The 24,461-nt window shown below is 42.7% G+C and overlaps 2 protein-coding genes across 2 annotated transcripts in view; one reads left to right on the top strand and one right to left on the bottom strand.

Moving 5' to 3' along the window:
- Positions 1-24,461, top strand: part of SDR42E1 (short chain dehydrogenase/reductase family 42E, member 1) — a 58,914-nt gene that overhangs the window by 5,996 nt on the left and 28,457 nt on the right. The gene's annotated exons all lie outside the window — the stretch shown is intronic.
- The window catches only part of HSD17B2 (hydroxysteroid 17-beta dehydrogenase 2), a 90,018-nt gene that overhangs the window by 64,797 nt on the left and 760 nt on the right, over positions 1-24,461 (bottom strand). The window lies entirely within an intron of this gene.

The raw sequence follows: 24,461 nt of genomic DNA, 5'->3' as shown, positions 1-24,461 counted from the left end.
AGACAGTGGTTTTTATTCTAAGTGTGATGAGATGTCATTAGAACATTTGAACAAAAAAAAAATTTGAACAAAGAAATGATTTCAACTAACTTACATTGTAAAAGGATCACTTTAGATACTGTAGCAAATCACACCGCAAATAATAAGAGTAGTATAAAAGGCTACTCTTTATTGAGCACTTCTATTTGGGATGCTGTGCTAACCACCTAATCTAAGACATCGTGGTATTTTTCTTCATTGTTCCTACCATTGCCTGACATTGTCTTACGTGTTGGCCCATTAATTTCTAGATATTTGTTTCCCCCAATAGAATGCAAACTTGGTGAGGGCAAGAACTTTGCTCTGTGATCTGTTTAACCTCCAGCACCTAGGACAGTGCCTGACATACACTGGACACTCTACCTGCTGAGTGAATAAATGACTTCTAGGGTCAATTTGTTTATCCCTATTTCACAGATATGAGAACTGAGCTTTAGCATTTATTGCCTAAACCACAGCTATGAGATAACCTGCATCTTATGGCTATCCTGCCATAAGATTGGGTGGCTTAAACAACAGAAATCCATTCCCCCACAGTTCTTGAAGCCAGAAATTAGAGACCAGCGTGCCAGCTTGGAAACATTCTGGTAAGAGCTATCTTGCTGGCCTCACAACATCCTTGTATGGCAGAGAGATGGAGAGAGAGAGAGAGAGAGAGAACCCTCTGGTATTTCTTCTAATAAGGATATTGATCCTATCATCAAGGCCTTGCCTTTATGATCTCATCTAAACCTAATTACCTCCCAAAGGCCCCACCTCCAAATACCATCTCATTGGGGGTTAGGGCTTCAACATATGAATTTTGGGGGGGAATCACAATTCAGTCTATAGCATCATCCTCAAAAATTTGCAGTCTAGTGTGGGATACAGACAGTAGTATGTGCATGATGTAAAAAAGAAAATCATGAATTGTGGTAAATGGTACTAAAGGAACTATGCAAAGGGAAACAAGTGTCATGATGAATAATCAAGGTGGCAGGGAAGAGGTGGATTGTCGAAGACTTCCATAAGGAAGCAACATACAAACAAATCATCAAAAATTTAGTACAGTGAAAAATACCCCATTATGAACTTGTATACTGATTATGTGTTGAAATCTAATATTTTGGATAGATTGTGTTATATAAAATATACAATTGAAAGTAATTTTACCTTTTTTACTTTTTAAAATGCGACTACTAGAAAATTTTAAATAACTTCTGTGGCTTGGGGCACCTGGGTGGCTCAGTCGGTTGAGCATCCGACTTCAGCTCAGGTCATGATCTCATAGCTTGTGAGTTCGAGAGCCTGGAGACTGCTTCTGATTCTGTGTTTCCCCCTCTCTCTGCCCTTCCCCCACTCATGCTCTGTCTCTCTCTGTCTCAGAAATAAACATAAAAAAAAGTTAAAAAAAAATAACTCCTGTGGCTTGCATTATGGTCCTATTGGACAGCACTGCCATATAGTATTCCCTTCCCACTAAAGACACCAGTGTGGAAGGAAAAAGAAAGATTTCCCCAAAGAGGCAATGTAGACTGGGAATGGGGAACAGTATATCAGGGGAGGTTGAAAGTCAGATTGGCCGAATTACTGACATTTTAAGAATAGGGTAATCTGCTAATGGTTATAGGTTTCTTTTGGGGGTGATGAAAATTTGGAATTAGATACTGTTGATGGTTGCATTACCTTATGAATACACTAAAAACTACTGGATTGTACATTTTAAAGGGTGAATTTCATGGTATGTGAATTACAGCTCAATAAAATTAAGATACAGGAAAGAATAGGGCAGCGTAATACCTACAGAATCTGATGTAACAGAAGACCCTTGAATTTTCTGGAAAGCTTACTACTTTCAGCTGACCTGTACGTAGTGTGTGTGTGTGTGTGTGTGTGTGTGTAGAGTAAGTAGGGAAAAAGGGCTCTTACATGTACATGTTTTGGCTGAAAGTAGGGAAGGAACCAGAAATCGCCTTTACTAAAAATCAGTCAGAAATGACTTGAAGGAAAATGAGCTTGGGAATTTGCAAACATGTTGTGAGGGCACCAATGAGCCTCTCATCGCATGTGTGATAGGGACTCAAGCAGATGATATTTGGAGACTAATGGGACAAAGTGATTTGCAATGATACCTGAGTCACTTTGAGTATTAGGAACAGCTGTTTAAATCAAAATGCAAACTTCTATCTATAGTTATGTGTTCTAGGTTAGAACCTCCCTTGTGTACTCTGCCCATGAAGCACTCTCCATATCTATTTTTTTTTAATGTTTATTTATTTTTGAGACAGAGACACAGCATGAGCAGGGAAGGGGCAGAGAGAGAGGGAGACACAGAATGTGAAGCAGGCTCCAGGCTCTGAGCTGTCAGCACAGAGCCCGATGCGGGGCTCGAACTCACGAACTGTGAGATCATGACCTGAGCCGGAGTCGGACACTTAACCGGCTGAGCCACCCAGGCGCCCCTAACACTCTCCATATCTAGCAGCAACCTGAGGTGAAGCTTCCTCTCCAGGGGCAACAACACACATGGGAGAGAATTCTCTACACACAGTCTCAGAGTTGATTTAGAACATCTTCAGAAGCCAGCCCCAACCAAAGTGCCTCACTTACTAATTCACTCAGTTTCTCTCTATCCTGCATTTGGCTTGGTACTAGGGATGGAATGGTGACCAACATGGACCCAGTCCCTGCCTTCAAGGAGCTTACGTCTAGTGGGGAGCTCAGAGTTCATGGCTGGCACTGCAGAATTTCCCAATCCTGGTAAACTTCTTATTGGTTATGCTGGTAATTGTCTTACTTGGCAGTCTCTGTCATTGTTTTCTTTAACTCAGGAGAATGAAAAATGGTAATGATTTCAGTGACCTCTTAACTCCTCTGTCAACGCCACACAAGGGGTGTATTCATCTCAGCCGGGGGAATGTGTGCCTTTTCCAAATTGCCCCTGCTGTTAATACTTTTTTGTTTGGCTTCTTTTCCCTGCAGTCCAGGTACACTAACTCCCTGATCTGCATGGAGCTTTATGAACTCCTTCCATTGACTTCTGTACCTCTGCTGTTAGGAAAACAAGTTCTTAGAAAGAACCTTTAATTAAAGAGTTATGATAATGCAGCACTAAAGGAACTGTTCCTGCTAAAGGAACACTGAGAACCAGAAGTCATGACCAAGACCTGTCATTTAGTAAAGTATCTTTCATGAGGAAGGTGCAGTAGAATGAACATTCTTAGAAATGTAGTAGACATCTGCTCTTTTTCCTGGTGCGTCAGTCAGTCTTGCAATCACCCTAGAGCCAAGAAATGGCAAATTGGGTGATTGCAAGAATATTCAGTAAAGGGTGTGGGAAAGGTTAGAGTATACCTGGGCACATAAAAAGTTAGGATATCCTTTCCTAGGCCTAAAGGAACAAGGGGGGGATTACTGGAAGGGGAGTTACTGGCATCTAAAAAAGGTAAACAGTGACCTTCAGGCAAGGGAGTTGGGCAGCCCAACAGTGACTCTGCAGGGAGGTGCCAGAGGGAGTAATCTGAGTTCACACTTCTCCCTTCCTACAGCCTCTGTCCCATGCTCTCCATTAGCTGGAGTCATCCTCCAGGATTGAGAGCTGAGAGCAGAAGATGAATGGGGAATGGAGGGTGCGATATGGATTCACCCACAACCAGCACAACTCCCTTTCCATCATCTCTTCTTCTGGAAATGCGACCCTGCTTTGGTTTGGGAGATGTTATAAGTTAATTGTGTTCCCCCCACAAAAGATATGTTGAAGTCCTATTCTCCACTGCCTCAAAATGTGACCTTATTTGAGCATGGGGTAGTTACAGATGGAATTTGCTAAGATGAGGTCATAGTGAAGTCAGGTGAGCCCTTAATTCAATATGACTGGTGTTCTTATAAGAAGAGGGAAATCTGGATGTAGACCTGAAGGAAAGGTGGCCATAGGAAGATGGAAGCAGAGATTGGGGTGATGTTAACACAAGCCAGAAATCACTGGGGGCCACTAGAAACTGGTGGAAGAGACAAGGAAGTATCCTCTTCTAGAGGCTTCAGATAGAAAGAAGCCCTGCTGACACCTTGATTTTGGACTTCTGGCTTCAGAACTATAAAACAATTAAACCCACTGTTCTTTGCTTGTGCTCCTTTGTTACAGCAGCCCTAGGACATTGTAGAAGGTACTACCCCTTCTCTACCACATATGGTCTGTGGCTTGCATTATGTTCCTATTGGACAGCACTGCCATATAGTATTCCCTTCCTGCTAAAGACACCAGTGTGGAAGGAAAAAGAAAGATTTCCCCAAAGAGGCAAAGTAGAGTGGGAATGGGGAACAGTATGTCAGGGGAGGTTGAGAAGTCAGGTTGGCTGAATTACTAACATTTTAAGAATAGGGTAATCTGCTAAAAAAAAAAAAAAAAAGAATAGGGTAATCTGCTAATGGTTATGGGTTTCTTTTGGGGGTGGACAGCTCAATCTTGCCCAGGCTGGGGGAAAGGATGCTTTTCCCCTGAAATATGGATTTTAAGGATGAAAATAGAGGGATAGACAAGACCTAGATTCACAGCCCAGCTTTGCCTGATGGAAGTGGAAAGAGTCAGTTCCAAGGGACGTGGACACCCTAGGGCTAGCCTCGCCTAGGGGGTTTCTGAGCAGATAGGATACCTCACAGGGGTGCTTCCTGCGAGAACTAATGCTTTCAGTAAGCTGGAACTCATTGTCAACTCTACTCATGAGAGCTCTTTGCTAGAACCATTTTGAAGACATGAAGATTACCTTTTCTGGCCAAAGCCTGGAAAAGGAGGAAACAGAGAGGTAAGAAGACGTTGGCCTAGCTTCCTAGTTTTCTGCAAGAATCCAGAATTCCCACCTGAGCATGGACCTACAACACGAGAGCCTCGGCTTCTCCAGCACCATGACCCACCAAGGAGGGACTTGGGATTGGTCATAAAGGAGAAGCCCCATAAGAATTGTCTCCGCAGACTAGCCATGGTTCTGTCATTAAAGCATTGGATGCACCTTGACTCCTGGTTATACTCTACAGAGGTCATTGGCTGAGGTAGTTACTAGACACTTACTAGATAAATAAGTGTATATTTAATTTCAAGATGAGGAAAATGTTATAAAAGTATAAATAAGATATGGAGATTGAGAATACCAACTGGAGGCTTAAAGCCTGGATGCCAGGGAACACCTCCTCAAGAAGGTAATATTTAGGGGCACCTGGGTGGTTCATTCGATTAGATATCTGAGTCTTGATTTCGAATCAGGTCATGATCTCAGGATTTGTGGAATTAGGCCCCAAGTTGAGCTCTGCACTGACAGTGCAGATCCTGCTTGGGATTCTCTCTCTCTCCCTCTCTCTCTCTCTCTTTTTGCCTCTTCCCTGCTCTTGAGCTCTCTCTCTCTCTCTCTCTCTCAAAATAAATAAACATTTAAAAATACTAGAAGAAGAAGGTAATATTTAAACCAGTAGTGTTTCAACTAGCCAATGATTTTGTTCCCATGGGACACCTGACAATGCCTGGAGACATTTTTGGTTGTCACAGCTGAGGCTTGAGGTGCTACCAGCATCTAGTGAGTAGAGGCCATGTATGCTTCTAAACATTCTACAATACACGGGACAGTCCCAGCAAAAACAGAATTCTTTGGCCTAAAATGTGTATGGTTCCAAGACTGAGACTGATTTAGGCTAACACATGAAAAGAAAGAAGCCAGCCCTGTAAAGGGGCTCCCCACCCAAGCATTCCAGGTGAAATAAACAGCAAAGGCTATAATGTGAGGAAAAGCTTGATGTTTCAAGCTGATGAGTACAGGAGAGAGGGGTGGTATGAGAGAGGCCAGATCATGCAGGGCTTCCGGTCTTGGGCAGAAGTTTGGGCTTGTATTCCCTACAGTGGAAAGCCTTTGGTGGGTCTTAAATAAGAGAGGGGCTCTCTGGCTACCTCTCAGAGAATGGATTGGAGGGGCAAGAGTGGAATCCCAGGAAGAAACGACAGCAGCTTTGGCGCAGAGACCTTGGAAAAAGAGAGCACTGGATCTGTCAAGATGCCTTCTGAAAATGCCAGTGACAGTGCCAGGAATGAATTGGATTTGGAGATAGAAGGAGGAGAAACAGGGATTAACAGTGACTCTCAGAGATTCTGGTCTCAGCGGGGTGCTGGGTGGTGCGGCTCACCAGCAACACGAAGTAGGAGGGGACCCAAATCAAGAGCTCAGTTTCAGACACGTAAATTCTGAGACCCTCAGTGGAATTAGATACATAAGGTGTTGAAGGAATTGCTTATATAAGGCTTTGAGCTGTAGTTCGTTCTCAACGTAGAGCTATACTTTAGCTTCACCAGGGATGGGGACGCTCGAAAAAACATCAGTGCTCAAGACACACATCTTAGATCAAGTAAACCTGAGCTCTGGGAGCTGGTTCCCAAACATCAGGATGCCTTATTTATTTTTAATGTTTATTTATTTTTAAGAGAGAGAGAGAGGCAGAGAGAGAGGGAGACACAGAATCTGAAGCAGGTTTCAGGCTGTGAGCTGTCAGCACAGAGCCCAACGATGTGGGCCTCAAACTCATGGACTGTAAGATCGTGACCCAAGCTGAAGTCTGACGCTCAACTGACTGAGCCACCGAGGTGCCCCACATCAGGGTGCTTTCAAGGTGATTCTAATGCACTGTGATGGTTGGTATTCACCAGACTCCCAAGGTGGAGCCTTCTCTGTGTGCATGGCAGCCCATGGTGGGCTGAAGAGTCTTACCTTTGTGCGTTACCAAAGAAATGCTCTCTATTTTGTGTCTATTTAAAATTCTATCTCTGCTGCTTCAGTGGTTGACTGAATTCTATCTGTCAAAACAATGAACTGCTCATAGTCTTGGGTGTTCTTGTGTTACCTGCGGTTCCAGACCTTTTGTTCTGTGACTCTCTTGTTTACAGCAATGTCAGTCTCCTGGTGAAGCCCCGAGGCTGTTTATCTCTTCTTTCCCTTTGGGGTTAGAATATTTACAGTCTCCTTTGTGAACTTTCTTTCCAAATAACTTCATGTACCGTCTACCACTATGCACTCAAAGCAGAAGAAAATACATTCCGACCTGGTCTATTCTATAAGCTCCAGTTCAGACCCTGTTTCCTTTTATTATTATTGGGTGTCCATCATGAAACTTGCTCATAGTTGGCATTTGGGATCCCATGATTTATGAGAATGATATGGCCCCTGATCTATAGGGCAGAGTGTTTCAACTCAGCAGTATTGGCATCTGAGATCAAACAGTTCTCTGCGGTGGGCTGACCTGTGCACTCTAATCCCTGGCTTCTACCCACTAGATGCCAATAGCATGTTCCCATGCCTCTGAGTTAAGGCAACCAAAAATCTCTTCAGACAACACTAAAATGTCCCCTAGGAAGCAAAATTTCTCCCAGTCGAAAACTACTGCTTTGGGAGGAAGAAGTTATTAAACAAACACTCCTAAAGGTTGATGGAACTGATGAAAACGGCATCGATAGGAGAGATCTAATTTAACTTGTTAGGGATAGAGAGATAGCAGCCCAACATGGAGATGAGCTGTTCCAGCCCGCAAAATAGTTGGTATTATTTCCACTCTGATGCTTTCTCTGATTACTTTATTGTCTTTTGTCTCCTCTGTTTTCCTAAGAAGCATTCACCGGGTATGTACTATATGTAGCCAGGTGCCATGTTAAGCATTTGGCATGTCTTAGTTCACTTTCTTCACATAACTACCCTATAACTGTAACAGGCATTAAAAACTATGAAGATTTGCTATGTAAGTAAATTGCCTTTTTAACCAATCGTTTTACATATTAGTCTTGTAAACTAACCAGAACAAAAGTTGAGATACTCATGGCTTTTACTTTTTCTTTATTCCTTGGACAACAGCCTCCTAACTTTGTTGACTGCCACAATCCTTTTGGTACTGTCGTTGTCTTCTTCACTGAGGTCTTCCTTTGGGTCCTCCAAAATCACTCCCCCAATTTTCTCCATCCCCCAAATTTCTTTTTTTTTTTAATATATGAAATTTATTGTCAAATTGGCTTCCATATAACACCCAGTGCTCATCCCAACAGGTGCCCTCCTCAATGCCCATCACCCACCCTCCAAACAATTACTCACAAACATAAGCAACCTTATTCATAAGAATGTGGTAATTGCAGGGGACTTTAACACCCCACTTACAACAATGGATAGATTATCTAGACACACGGTCAATAAAGAAACAAGGACCCTGAATGATATATTGGATCAGATGGACTTGACAGATATATTTAGAACTCTGCATCCCAAAGCAACAGAATATACTTTCTTCTCAAGTGCACATGGAACATTCTCCAAGATAGATCACATACTGGGTCACAAAACAGCCCTTCATAAATATACAAGAATTGAGATCATACCATGCATACTTTCAGACCACAATGCTATGAAGCTTGAAATCAACCACAGGAAAAAGTCTGGAAAACCTCCAAAAGAGGTTAAAGAACACCCTACTAAAGAATGAATGGGTCAACCAGGCAATTAGAGAAGAAATTAAAAAATATATGGAAACAAACGAAAATGAAAATACAACAATCCAAATGCTTTGGGATGCAGCGAAGGCAGTCCTGAGAGGAAAATAGATTGCATTCCAGGCCTATCTCAAGAAACAAGAAAAATCCCAAATACAAAATCTAACAGAACACCTAAAGGAAATAGAAGCAGAACAACAAAGACACCCTAAACCCAGCAGAAGAGAACGAATAAAGATCAGAGCAGAAATAAACAATATAGAATCTAAAAAAAAACTGTAGAGAAGATCAATGAAACCAAGAGTTGGTTTTTGAAAAAATAAACAAAATTGATAAACCTCTAGCCATGCTTCTCAAAAAGAAAAGGGAGATGACCCAAATAGATAAAATCATGAATGAAAATGGAATTATTACAACCAATCCCTCAGAAATACAAGCAATTATCAGGGAATACTATGAAAAACTATATGCCAACAAACTGGACAACCTGGAAGAAATGGACAAATTCCTAAACACCCACACGCTTCCAAAACTCAATCAGGAGGAAATAGAAAGCTTGAACAGACCCATAACCAGAGAAGAAATTGAACCAGTTATCAAAAATCTCCCAACAAATAAGAGTCCAGGACCAGATGGCTTCCCAGGGGAGTTCTACCAGACGTTTAAAGCAGAGATAATACCTATCCTTCTCAAGCTATTCCAAAAAATAGAAAGGAAGGAAAACTTCCAGACTCATTCTATGAAGCCAGTATTACTTTGATTCCTAAACCAGACAGAGACCCAGTAAAAAAAGAGAACTACAGGCCAATATCCCTGATGAATATGGATGCAAAAATTCTCAATAAAATACTAGCAAATCGAACTCAACAGCATATAAAAAGAATTATTCAACATGATCAAGTGGGATTCATCCCTGGGATGCAGGGCTGGTTCAACATTCGCAAATCAATCAACGTGATACATCACATTACTAAAAGAAAAGATAAGAACCATATGATCCTGTCAATCGATGCAGAAAAAGCATTTGACAAAATTCAGCATCCTTTCTTAATAAAAACCCTCGAGAAAGTCGGGATAGAAGGAACATACTTAAAGATCATAAAAGCCATTTATGAAAAGCCCACAGCTAACATCATCCTCAATGGGGAAAAACTGAGAGCTTTTTCCCTGAGATCAGGAACACGACAGGGATGTCCACTCTCATCACTGTTGTTTAACATAGTGTTGGAAGTGCTAGCATCAGCAATCAGACAACAAAAGGAAATCAAAGGCATCAAAATTGGCAAAGATGAAGCCAAGCTTTCACTTTTTGCAGATGACATGATATTATACGTGGAAAATCCGATAGACTCCACCAAAAGTCTGCTAGAACTGACACATGAATTCAGCAAAGTTGCGGGATACAAAATCAATGTACAGAAATCAGTTGCATTCTTATACACTAATAATGAAGCAACAGAAAGACAAATAAACTGATCCCATTCACAACTGCACCAAGAAGCATAAAATACCTAGGAATAAATCTAACCAAAGATGTAAAAGATCTGAGCTGCTGAAAACTGTAGAAAGCTTATGAAGGAAATTGAAGAAGATATAAAGAAATGGAAAAACATTCCATGCTCATGGATTGGAAGAATAAATATTGTCAAAATGTCAATACTACCCAAAGCTATCTACACATTCAATGCAATCCCAATTAAAATTGCACCAGCATTCTTCTTGAAGCTAGAACAAGCAATCCTAAAATTCATATGGAACCACAAAAGTCCCCAAATAGCCAAAGTAATTTTGAAGAAGACCAAAGCAGGAGGCATCACAATCCCAGACTTTAGCCTCTACTACAAAACTGTAATCATCAAGACAGAATGGTATTGGCACAAAAACAGACACATAGACCAATGGGATAGAATAGAAACCCCAGAACTAGACCCACAAAAGTATGGCCAACTAATCTTTGACAAAGCAGGAAAGAATATCCAATGGAAAAAAGACAGTCTCTTTAACAAATGGTGCTGGGAGAACTGGACAGCAAAATGCAGAAGGTTGAAACCAAATTTCTTCTTTTGATCTTACTGTTCCCTAGAGCTAATCTCCCATCCTGCTCCTTGCTTTTGCCACCAGTGTTCTCAAAACTCCACAGTTGCCCACTAACACCGTCTCCTCATTGTCCTTGCACTGGGGCTCCTTCTCATACCCTTTACTGAAACGATTCTTTTCAATCAGTACTTCCTAGGGCATTGAATCCAGAGATATCTTGTCATCTCTTACAGTCTCCTCCATATTGAATGTCGTTTATAACTCTTTCTCTTGGAAACTTTCTTTTCCTTGGAACCCTACAACATTGCAGGTCTACCTCCCACCTCCTATCCTGTAGATTTGGGTAGACTCCACTGCTCAGCTCCCTGTCCTAATCTCTATCTATACTTTTCTCTCATGGGTCATTTTAGCTTCCAGATCTTCATTTATCTCACCTATGTGGAAGGCTAACCTAGTTGTATCTCCAGTCGTGAGTTCCTTCTTGGATTTTAACCTTCTTTCTCTCGGACATCTCTGCCTGGATACAACCTTGGCATCTCAAGTTTACCACATCTCCAACAAAAGGCTTTATCTTTTCTTCAAAGTCAGCATCTTCCCCCTCAGTGTCTCAAAAGCCATTGTTTCTCTTAGTTGTAAGAATCATTCTCAGACCCTCGGAATTATTCTCTACATTCATTGGTTCATGAATTCATTCCTTGAGGCTGTTGTGAGCACCATGCTTTATGTATTGCTGCCTTCATGGAGTTCACAGTCCATCTGGCCAGAAAGATGGTCAAAAGGAACTACAAGAGGGCTTGGATGAACATTAGGGGTGGGAAAGTTTCTTCTCTACCTAGATCCAAGGAGCCAACAAGTCCTCTGAATCTTCCACCATAAAGTCCCTATAACTCACTGATTGTTCTCCAAACCCATGGCCTCTGCTGTAGACTCTTGGGTGGACTTCTGTCTTCTCACTCTGCTACTTCTCTGAACTCTTACATGTCGTACTGCCTTGTGACATCCTGGTTTCTTTCTGTCTCCCCCACTACACTGGAAGTTTATTCAATGTAATGAATGTGTACTGTTTGCCTCTGTATTCCCAGTACCTGACACAGAGTGCTCAGGAATTATTCATGAAATAACGAATGAATGGATTCTCATCCCCTTCCTACACGACCAAAAACATTGTAAAACTCAACAACACACAAGGTAAGTTTGAAGTAATAACCTAGAGGTAGCCAAGTGAGAGCCCCAGGGCACAGCTGGGAATATTTGGAAAACAGTGACTGACTGACTCCAAGAGCAATGAGAAGGCATTTTGGATAGGGCACTAATGGCTTCTCAGTGGAGATATAATAGCCTTGCTACTAGAGAGAAGCCCTGGGGAAGTTCCTGGTTGTTCAGTTCTTAGGGTTCTCTGGAGCTGCCAAGGCAAGCCTCTCTGGGCAATAGAGTCCTCTTTTTATTGCTGAAAGACAGCTTTACTGCAGGACCCTGGGTCTGAATGTGGAGGCCAAAGATACTTGGGGCAGCTTCGCATGTCTGAAATATTTGGCAGTCATGGCCCCTTTCCCTCAGGGGGCATACCTGTCACCCCTTGCCTTCACTGCTTGTGTCATCCCTTGAATTACAATAGGAATAGAATAGCCTGCATTTGAATTCTAGCACTGCTGCTGACTTATTTTATGTATACGTATAGACCTTAGTTATGTGATCCCTCGAAAGCCTCGATTTCTTCATCTCTAAATGGGATTGGTAACAGTAATAGGATAGATAGTAACAGAAATTATCTCATCCATCCCTTGATTATGGTTGTTCTAGAATACGCATATTGAGCATGTTGTCAATATTCCTACTACTTTTTGAATACTTAAAGCTTTTCATATTTAAAAAAAATGACCTATATGGTGTTTTTGAGAATTAAATGAAATTAGGCACAGAAATACTAGTCACGGTACCTGGCATTAGGAGCCCCTAATAAAAGGTAGCTCTTAGTAGCCCAGTAGAATAATTACCCATGCCATTAAAGTCTTGCCGTGCTGATGTTACCTTATCTAGTTATTAGTTTGTTTGTTTTATGTCTTCCTCTGCTAGAATTAAGCTTCATGAGAGCAGAGACCCTGTCTGTCCTTACTGCCCATTGTATCTCAAGTGTGCCAATACCAGGAGGCACAGAGAACTCTCTTCACAGTCAACACAAACAGGCCAACACCATGACATATCATAGTGAAACTAGCAAAATACAAAGGTAAAGAGAGAATTCTGAAAGCAGCTAGGGACAAACAGGTCTTAACCTACAAGGGAGACACATAAGGGTAGTAACAGACCTGTCCACTGAAAGTTGTCAGGCAAGAAATAGTCTATGTACTGAATAGGAAAAATCTGCAGCCAAGAATCCCTTATCCAGCAAAGCTGTCATTCAGAATAGAAGGAGAGATAAGGGTTTTCCCAGACAAACAAAAAGTCAAGGAGTTCATGACCACTAAACCAGCCCTGCAGAAGATCCTAAGGGGGACTCTGTGAGTGGAACCCTGCAAGGGACCAGAGACATCACCACAAGCACGAGAAAGAATGAAACCTACAGATAACACAATGACCCTAAATCTGTATCTTTCAATAATCACTCTGAATGTAAATGGACTAAATGCCCCTATCAAAAGACATAGGGTATCAGAATGGATAGAAAACCAAGATCCATCTATATGCTGTCTATAAGAGACTCATGTTAGACCTGAGAACCCCTGCAGATTGAAAGTGAGGGGATGGAGAACCATCTATCATGCTACTAGATGTCAAAAGAAAGCTGGAGCAGCCATACTTATATCAAATGAGATTTTAAACCAAAGACTATAACAAGAGATGAAGAAGGGCATTATATCATAATTAAGGGGTCTATCCATCAAGAAGAACTAACAGTTGTAAATGTTTATGCCCCGACTTGAAAGAACCCAAATATATAAATCAAGTGTATGCAATAGACAATCAACAAGCAGTTATTGAAGCATGAACTGTGAAAACAAGCAGCTGTGTCTCCCTCCACAGCTCAGGTGGGTCACACACCCTTATCACTTTCAGCACCGCAATCCCCACCATGTCTCATACGTGGATGGAGACTCAGAAGAACATGTGGCTGCCGAACATTTTGCCCAACGCAAGATCTTCATAACCCAATGCCCTCAAAAGACTCTCTATCCAATAGAAAAACTGAAAAGACAACTCAGAGGAAGGGTCAAGGCTGAGAAAAATCAAGGGAGAAAATTCAAGAGGCCAAAGTGGTCACATAGGGAACTCTCAGATGAAGCCAGAGCTTAGCAGGGCAAGAACCCCAGGTAGACATGACACAGAACCAAGGGTCTCAATATAAGAGAAGCCCTACTCACCTGTACGAAAAGCATCTGTAGGCAAAACCCCAGATTAGACAGGCCTGCAGGAGCCAGTTAACCACAAAAAGAGGACTAGCCAGTCAACAAGTAGTCATAACACAAATGAACAAAGGAGTAGGGCACCATTGAACGAGGCCAGTGAGGTGGCATTCATGAATGGTACAGAAAGCAAAACTACCAAACTCTTATTTTGTTTGTCTCCTTACCAAGAGGATTATTAGACAGGACAAGATGAGGAAAAGGGAAAAGTCATTATGTTCCATGAAGCATCTACTATGTGCCATGCAGCATATATATATCATAATCTTATTTAATCCTGAGAAGAGGTACCAATCATGATTCATATTTTATAAATGAGGAAAATTTGCCACAGAGAAGTGAAGCAGCTTATTCAAGGGCCCAGATCCAGTGAATGGTCTAATACTCTCATTTAGATATTGTGCATCTTGGGGCACCTGGGTGGCTCAGTCGGTTAAGCGTCCGACTTCGGCTCAGGTCATCATCTCACAGTCCATGAGTTTGAGCCCTACATCAGGCTCTCTGATGACAGTGCAAAGCCCACTTTGGATCCTCTGTCTCTCACTGTGCCCCTCCCCTGCTCATTCTCTCTCTCTCTCTCTTTCTCAAAAATAAATAAATGTTAAAAAAAGATATTGTGCATCTTAAGAGTGAAGCTTTGTATATGTATTTTTGTTGGGGGAAGGCGGAGGCAGTGGGGGGAGGAAGTTGTGGGCAAATAGCTGACCATTGACTCCATTTAAGTTTGCAGTCAAACCTCCCTGGACCTCTGTCACACAAATTGCAGTTTTGAAACAGCATCCTCCATACAGAGAGCTGGTTTCCAGAGCCTAAACTTAGGGGGAACACTTCTCCACTTCCTATACTTCCTTCAATATGGAGAGATGTCTAGCAGTGTGATACTCCTGGCCCCTGTCTCCTGCTCTCTTCTCCCCTGCAGAGGTAGAGCAAATTATCTGCTGAGTTTGACAGAATGGGACAAGAATGTATCAGTCAATGCAAAGATCTCTTCTCTCTCTAGCCAAGGAGCCAAAAGGACGATGCAGAGCAATTCGCAAACTCACCACTTCAGAACAATCAGGACTGAGACGTAGAGGAGAGAACTCCAGAGGCTAGAGTGTCACATGGAAACATTCCACTCTTCCTCATGACCTTCTGGCTGGCAAAATGTCTATAATATTGAGCTCTGCTGGCAAAGCTGTCTAATCCACTTCCTACCCTGTGGGCGAGGTTTAAGACTTTTCATCTCTGCCTTGAGTGGGCATGGAGCATCACACATCCAAGACACTTTTCCAATGCTTTTTTTTTTCAGGAATAGAGCCAATGTCTCCATCTCTACCTGCCTTGCTCCTCTAGCCCAATCATTTCGGAATTCAGCTGGGAAAAGGGGTTGTTACCGACCGACCCTGCTAAACAAAGCAATAACATCTGATGAAGAACCTTATTCTGATTTCACTTCCCCTCATTAGCTCCCATCTGGTTTGTTGCCCAGAGACCAAGATGGTACATGATGTGAAGTCTGAGTCAACATCTCAAAGGAATGTCAACAAACTGGAAGTGGTCCAGAGAAGGCTGAGGAGAATAATGAAAGTTCTGGAAACCCAGTCATGGGAGGAATGGGAAAAGGAATGAGATTTAGTTCAAAGCAGATTTGGCTATGATACGATACAGTCTCCACATTTTTCAAGAGCTATCATGCAAAAGAGTGTTTTAATTAGATTGCATGACTTCAAAGGACAGAACTAAGTGCATTGATGGATGTTCCAAGGAGGCATATTTTGGCTCATTAGAAGGAAGATATTTATAACTATTAGCATTGTATAAGAGTGGAATGGTTTTCCTGAAAATGTAGTGGGCTTTCCATCACTGGGACTATTCAAACAACCTCACTGGATGAAAGGGATGATCCTGAAAAGAGCACTGGGAGATGATTGGTTGTGTAAACCTCACAGTGGCAGAGCAGGAGGTTTTTCCCCCTTCCCCCGTCTCCCCCCGCCTCCCCAGAATCACAACTGACCTGTAATGAGTGGAGTGGGGTACGGGAGACCCCTTGCATGTGACCAAACCCTGCCTGGGCAACAGGATGCAGTGGAACCCTACCCACTACACTGTTGTCCTATAACGATGTCCCCCTAAGATGACTTACTGGTTTACTATCTGTGTGTGGACACACGCTTCCTGTGGCTCATTCTACAACTTCTCTCAAACTGTAAGTGCGAAAAGGTGTGGGTGTTGGAAGGGAGGATTCTAAGGAAGTGAATTCCTATCTCATATTCCAGGGCCTGTTACAATCATGCGCACTCTCTTTCTTCTCTTTCCAGAGTTGGGGGGCTCTTTTAGCAACCTTATCCTCTGACTATCTGATCAGCACCCTGAGGCTGCCCTGTTTGGCTCAGTGCCAGTCACCACCTACAAATGGTCCTTTATGTGTGTTGTTTCATTCCATCCTGGCAATAATCCCAGTGAGATCAGTCTTATGATTAGTTCTGTTTTACAGATAAGGAAACTGAAGTTCAGAGAGGTCAACTCACTTACCTTAGTTCAGAAAGCTAGTTAGTGGCAAGGTATGAGTTGATAGCCAGATCAGTCATGGTCTTGAATGTGTAGTCTTAACCACTGCACCCTACTTCCCACCCCGAATGACAGTGACCAGACCTGTAGGTGCCCATATGTTATGGCTCTGTTTTAAGAAAGAAACATAAGTTTGGTTTTGCTTCTAATCACTTTCTTCATGATGCCCAGGTTTGCTTTGACTCTGTAGGCCTCAGGACTTTAGTAGACATAAGTCTTTAGAATAGAATTCAATGAAACCCAGTCCTTTTCCAGTGTTTCAACTGACCTATCAGAGTCTCTGACCCATAAAAGTAGAATTTGGGTTCTTTCTATTCAGTCTAAGACAATGTTGGGCACTGACTCAAATTAACATGCCTCTGGCCCAGGACCTTGAGTCCTTTGCACACAAAGGGAATTCAACACAAGGTTCCTAATGGCTTCTCTTCTTGAATTTTAGAATTGTTTTCCAGTGGATACCTATCTTTCCAATGTTCTGTTTATGGCACAAAGTCAATGGGAGTTGGGGTTTCTGAGCACAGAGGAAGAATCTCATGATGTGAGGGAGTCAGAGAGCACCAGAGTATTGCATGTAGTGAATCCTGTGTTAAAGAGGAGATGCCACTTTGTGACGACGATGGTGGCTGGGATGAAAGTCCCAGGGGTCCCTGGATCATTCAACCTGGACATGTTCCCCCCGTCCACTCCATCATTGCTCCCTGCTTACTTTGCTCCCATCTTGTCTTCTTTGGGACCTGGATTTACTGATTTCTTTCATTCCAGGTCCTCTGGCTCAGTGTAACAGAACTATCTGAACCATCTACCCGTTAACCTGATGCCTCTGGCCTTGCCTCAGAAATTTTTCCCACACCATGTCCTCACACATACATATGGACACCCTATGATCTAACCTAATTCCTGACTCTGAGAGCCTAGCATCAAACCCCGAAGTCAAGAAGTTGGATGATGGGGCAAAGGAATGCCACCTACAAAGTGTTCATCTTTAGGAGCATAAACAGAGGATTCCGAAATCTGCAGAGTAATTAAGGTCTAGATACTGACATAAACAAATGGACAAGGCAGCTATGGCCTTGAGGGTGTAGACAAAGATAATCTTTGATCATTTTTTTCAGATAAGAACTTGTTTGTACCTGGAATCCTCTGAAAACCTCAGGTTTTACCTCCCTGGCAATTCTTGACCTATCTTAAATGTACTTTTTTTTTTTTTTTTTTTTTTTTTTTTTGTACAGTGCTTGGATAGCTTACAACTTTTAGAATCGCTAATAGGTATCCAGAACTTGCCTTGGAACTTGGGGAGTAGAGAGGTAGCATATGATATGACCTCCATCGTCAAGAACCTTTGCACACAAGAAATTTGGACTTTATAGAGAAATAGACAGATTTTAACAGGGAAGCATGGACTGGTTAGCTTTGTATTCTAGAAAGGCATGATTCTGGCTGCAGGATGAGGATAGAGAAAAGAGGGGCAGGGATAACAACAGAGATGCTGTTTAAGAGCCCACTTGAGAAGCTTTGAACACAGGGAGAGGCAGTAGAATGGTAAGGAAGGGAGAAATTCAAAGGCAGTGAAAGGTCACTGAGTGATGAAGAAAAGACTCATTGGATGAGGTGATGCAAGAAAAGAAAGAGTCAAGGAGACTCAGTTATGAGTCCGATTTCTGATTTGGGTGGATTGATGGGAAGATTCAAAGGTGGCTGTGACTTCTCTGACTTGGGCAGATGGGTGGGTGGTGATTGCACCATCAACAGATTAGGGAGTGCTGGGCTGATGGCAGGATTTCAGGGATAGTTTGCGAGTGCATTCGGGGACAGATGGGCTCTTGGACACCCAGGAGGAGATACTGAGGAAGGAGTGGGTATGAGCTGCAGAGTGCAGGAACCAAGTCTGGGAAGGACACAGAGACTGATCATTGCCCAAATACAGGTGGCACGGGAGCCATTCATGGAGACTGCTGGAAAGTGTGAGGTGTAAAGGGATCCTAATGGGGAATGTAGGGAATCTGGGAATCTGGGACAGCTGGCATCTAGGGACTAAACCAAGGAAGACGAATTTACGAAGAAATCATCAATAAGGGGAAAAAAGCACCTATAGAAATGGGAAGGAGGTAGGACAGACAGAGTCGGCGGGAAGGCAGGAACCAGAGAAGTTAGGAAGGGGGAAAGGATTAGAGGAGAACACGTTCTCGTGACTGGGACACCAGGGACCCTGGGGAGAGCAGTTTCAAGAGCCCGGTCAGGGCCAGAGGATGTTCTGTCTGTGCCACATCCTAGCTAAACAGGAGCATGCTCTGAACCAAGTCATCACAAAGCCCTGTCCTGAGCAAACCATTAAGTCACTGCCGAACAATGGGTCCTCCAGAGCTCAGCCATGTCACTCTGTCCTTTCTACACAGGTGACCCTAGCAAAAAGAAGTGCCTAAGCAAGTGGGCAGATTGGGACAATGCCATTGTATCTGGCCAATGACCACAAAAGGGGGAGTGCATTACACCAGATTGGTTTGTTCACTGATGGCTCATTCACTGGTTGACATTGTATTGGTTCTAGTAATGTTCTCAGAGACTGAAAAGAAGGACATGGTCATAAGAGACACCTGGTTCCTGCCTTCAAACAGCTTACAATACATTGGGGGGTGGGGGGCACAGACTTTTATTCCGTCAATCAAAACAAGCCATCTGGAATGCCTAACAAGGGGCCCCTGGGTGGCTCAGTGGGTTAAGCGTCCAACTCAGGCTCAGGTCATGATCTCACGGTTCACAGGTCCAAGCCCCACGTCGGGCTCCGTACTGACATCCCTGAGCCTGGAGCCCGCCGTGGATTCTGTCACTCAAAAATAAATGAAACATTAAAAAACTTTTTAATTAAAAAAATATTTTTTAGTTTAGAATGCCAATAAAATCACCATTCCAACTTTTACAACATTACCTGAGTTAGCAATACCTTTTTATGCTTCTCTGTAGAGGGCTCATAAGGTTTAAACTGAATGATAAAACTGGGTGTGTGCTCGTTTTAAAAAATTCGGTAGACTGGCTGGATTATAGGCTCACTGCTGACTGTACTGACTCCTTACTATATACCTCAGGGACCTCTTCCCTTGCAGCATTAACCATAGCTATATGGTTCATGTTCCCCAGTCTCCTTCTCTAACCCCAACTAAGGACTAGTTTTTCATTTCCAACTGCCAGTGGCTTTTCATCTGCACTGCCCCCTCACTGCCCTCAAAATCAAAGCTGAAGTCAAATTCACCATGTGGCATCTCTCAAATCATCACCCTTTTCAAACATCCCTCTCCCTCTCCGTGGCACCTTCATTGTATCTTCTGTCCTCGGCATCTCTTGCGTCCACACTCAACTGCCAAGTTCTGCATCAAGCAGAATCTTGTGTGCAAAATGCATCTGCAACATTTACTTGCTGATTGAATGAACACATTTTATACCCAGGACACCATGGCTAGTTAATAACACTGGTCATGATAGTGGTTAAGAGCATGCTTTTTGGTTCAGGTGGGTCTGATCTGGTTTTAGCCTACCTCTGCTACTTAGTGTCATGGTGACTTTGGACACATAGTGTCCTTATTTGCAAGATGTAAGTTATTTGAGTTATTTGAGTTCAAATATAAAATATGAAGCTCTGAGCACAGAGATGCCATTTTTTAATCCCATGTTCCACTGTCAATGTTTGTCCATTTTAGTAATCTAATGTTAAATCCAAAGAAGCCCAAAGCCCAAGGGGATACTGACTGTATTCCATTTTAGAACCTTAATTGGACTAATTAGGAAGTCCCAGAAGGGGTCACTACCCACCTAGGACCCTTTGTTTGGAGCATAAAATAAGGACCTCTACATAAAACAGATCCTTCTTCCAGCCCTTCATTCCATCCCCATTGTGCGCTGTTTTGAAAATTCCAATTAAAAATTATCCAACTCAACAAGTTTTAACAAGTGCTAGTTGTGTTCTATAGTAACTGCTTAACCAATTGGCCTGGAAAACCTTCCTGTTTTCCCTCTGGGAAGCTACTTTTTAATCCCTAATGAGGTCCGTCTGTTGTCAAGCTTTCCCCAGCCTCCTGACACAGGAGCTGCGCCCACCCCTGGGCTCCAGGCACTCGGGAATCCTCCCAGAGACATTTCCCTGTCCCATTGCACAGCCAAGGTTAGGTATGGCCACATCTCTCCCATCAGACTGCCAAGCCCTCTGGGTGTGTTCCCTGCACACAGTAGATACCGAATGGAGGTAAGTGGGTGAGACTGGAGGGGCCAGGATGAAAGGCCTGAGGGCAGAAAACCAAAGTTACCTTTGCATTTCTACCAAGTTCAAAGAGTAAGCTGACAAGGATAAGGCACCACCTCACAGGAGGAGGAGGAGGAGGAGGAATCCAGGGAATGTGAGTCAAAAGTCAAGGGAAACTGAGAACTTTGATCCCATCACTTGGCAACATAACAATTGCATGGTCTTTATTTTTCTTCCCCCATTGCTTCTGGACAATATACAACACATAGTGAACACTCAGTTCATGTTGTTGAATAAACAAATGAATGTTTCTTCTCTCCATTTCATTGTCAGCCTTTTCCTTTTTTCTTTTTGTTGTCTCTTCGTTCTACCTAACCCCACACTTAAACCTTTCCCCTCACCACCTGATACACAAAATCACCTCCCTCTTTTTTCTCCTCCCCCTTTCCTTCTTCCTCTCTCTCCTCCACTAATGCCATCTATAAGTGTGTGTGTGTGTGTGTGTGTGTGTGTGTGTGTGTGTCTATATACGGTCATTTCCAGTCTACAGAGGAGAAAACAGAAGTTCAAAAGCCCAAAGATGGATACCAACGGTCACACAGCTACTAAGAAGTATGTAACAGGTAATGTCACACTACTCTAGATCCCTTGGCCATTTTTGTTAGCTCTAATCCATGGATCACTTCACTGTCAGCAGGCAACATGTTGCCCCCAGATACTAGAGCTCACTTTGCCTGTGGGTGGCCCCGGAAAGCCACAAGTGGTGGGAATTTAAGCCTACCCTCCTCCCCACCTCGGAGGCGGGGGTGACAATCCTTAACTAATGACTGACAGGTGTGAGGGCATTGGGACTACAGTTCCCTGGCCCCCAATGGGGACAGCCTGGCTTCTTCCCCTTCCCCGTCCATTTTCCAGACCCCAGGACCAACGTTCCTTGGAAACGCTCCCAATAAATCCCTTTCACATAGATCCTCATCTCAAGCCCTGCTTCTGGAGAACACAGCCTAAGGCAAGCTAAATGCTGGATTCGAATCCAAGCCCATCGGACTTCAACATTTTCCCCACTATATTGTGCCTGAGATGCTGTTGCAGTCGTTATGGGCCCGCTCCTCACGAATTTCACCGCCATTTAAAAAATTGAATGGCCACTGCGGCTTCAGATGCCTTGAAGACAAACATGACATTTCAAAAGTTCTGTGCTTGCTTATTTCTTCTTACTATAATTATATGTCTCTGAAACAAAAGACGTTTGAATGTCTTAGCAAAATGAAATGAGGGACTCAAAGAAAAAAGTTACTTATTTGAACTTCTCCTTGTAATTTTCCTATCTCTGGGCCCATAATATCCTAAAACAGACTTCAGCCTTTTAACGTGCTCTCTTCTTAAAATGTTTTCATTATATGAGGAATATAACTGCATTGGAGGAATTCTAGGGGGAAAACAAATCCAAGTGTTCAAATGCAGCCATTCACAATTTCCTTCCAGTGTTTTCCTACCCCTGTGCCGTGGGTACAGATTTATTCAAACACCCGGATCCCCTGGGTCTCCCGTTAACCTGGTTTTCCATTCTGTGACACAGTCCTGTGGTTTTCATCTTTTTTTTTAAATTTTTTTTAAAGTTTATTCATTTTTGAGAGAGAGAGAGAGAGAGAGACAGAGTATGAGCAGGGGAGGGGTAGAGAGAGAGGGAGACACAGAATCTGAAGTAGGCTCCAGGCTCCGAGCTGTCAGCACAGAGCGTGACGCGGGGCTCAAACTCACAAACTGTGAGATCATGACCTGAGCTGAAGTCGGACGCTCAACTGACTGTGCCACCCGGGCGCCCCATCATCTTTAATGCTCGTCCATTGTAACACCCGGAGGATGGACCGTAACCTGTCACCATTCTTATTGCTGCCCTTGATATTTCATGATTGTAAACTTTGTGAATATGCCGTTTTGTTTGGCGCCTACCCTTTTACCATATTTCCGATTATTTCTTCAAGAGAAGTTTCTAAATCTTGAATTATCAGATAAAGAAACAAAATGTGTGGCTTTTGATACACACTGCCACATTCCTTCCTCCCCCTCCCCACCACACTAAAATGTGCATGGATGTGTAACATAAGCCAACCCGAAACAAAGATTCTTTCAAGTCATGGTGACTTATTTGTTACTGAGCTGTGGTCTTACTAGACGAATTCATTTTACATTTCTCCACTTAGTACAAAGGTCTTGAAACCTTCTCTCGAATTACACTGAATCTAAGCCATTCCTCATGAGAAGGACAAAGAATTCTTAAGGGGACATTTCAGTCACCCTTAAATGGACATAGTTCCATTCTTAATTCTAAGCTTTCTAATTGCTAAGCATTTCACGGAGAGATTAGTCACTGGGCTTGAGTTCCTAATTGAATCAGTCATTTTACACGCAATGAAACACAAGTCAGGACATTTCAATGGCTGATGTAGGCTAACTGACTTGGATGTGTATCTTGTACATTTCTGTATGCCTACATCTTCGAAAGCAGAGGATAAAGAACATTGATAAGATAAATAAGCAACAGAAAATTCCTGTTTTATCAGTTACCTTGAAGTTTGCCAGAGTCCCTAAGGTTTAATATTTTTATTTATCAGCCTGAGGAGTCCTGCTTCCTGAAATGGATTTTCCAGGAATATTTAGACTTCCAAGAGATCATGTCCCATTAGCATCAACCACAGCATCACTGTTATATTTTTTTTTAAACATGCTTAATGGTTCTGTCTTTTTTCACACAACTGGGAAAGTACACTAAATACAAACCTGGAATTATTCTGAAGAGCATGGGTACTTGTCACTACACACAGAACAGAGACTTTTAGACTATGATAACAGCTTTTCACCCAGCCGACCCTGAAAATTCAAGTGAAAGAGTGGGAAACCTATCCAGTCTTCTAGAAGCATGATTCCAGGGGATAGTAGACATTCATGTGGATAAACGTCCCATTGACAAACTATATTTTCTACCTTCAGTCTGTTTGGGGTTTTTGTTTGTTTTGTTTGTTTGTTTCCACTGAAGAAGCTTGTTTTCCATAGCACTCCAAAATTGCAACACGTGCCAATTTACATCTTATTTTAAGAGAGAATTTCACTACTGGGTTCATGTAAAAGGCAAAATGGACCATTTTGAGTCCATTTCTCAGTAAATTGAGAAGGTCCCTGATTGGCTTTCATGCACACCACAAATTTGCCTTCATCCCAGCGGGTCACAGCCTCAAGGTGATAAACTCCCCGCAAGGGATTCCACAGCGGATGCCTCACCTTGGCAGGACTTTCTGGGTCAGGATATCGGTGGGTAATCCTAATTAAAGCCCCATCCGAGCTCTAACTTCACAACCAAACAAACCAGTTTTACAGCACAGAGGAATCTAATTTGGCCTCACACTTGCAGTGGAAAAAGAAACACAAAAGAAAAAAAAAAAAAAGAAAAAGCTGGCAGCTGAACTAACAAACTACTGCCTTCTGGACACACTGCCAACTTGATCCAATTAAGAAACATTAGCCATCTAATGACAGATTTGAAGACAAAAGGCTCAGATGAGATACGAGTTTCTTGACAGCAGCCAGGCAAACTGCAAAATTTCATCCTAGGTAAGAGTCCCTTCGACATTTAAAAAAAATACAACAAAGAGCAAGGAGAGGCTGACATTGCAAGTTTCTTGCACATTCTAAGGAATAAGAGCCCGAGCCTAGAACACAGCCAAACATT

This window comes from Panthera pardus, unplaced genomic scaffold (assembly GCF_024362965.1).
Source record: "Panthera pardus isolate Hobbes unplaced genomic scaffold, ASM2436296v1 HiC_scaffold_19, whole genome shotgun sequence".
NCBI lineage: Eukaryota > Metazoa > Chordata > Mammalia > Carnivora > Felidae > Panthera > Panthera pardus.
This window is presented reverse-complemented; position numbering and strand designations above follow the sequence as displayed.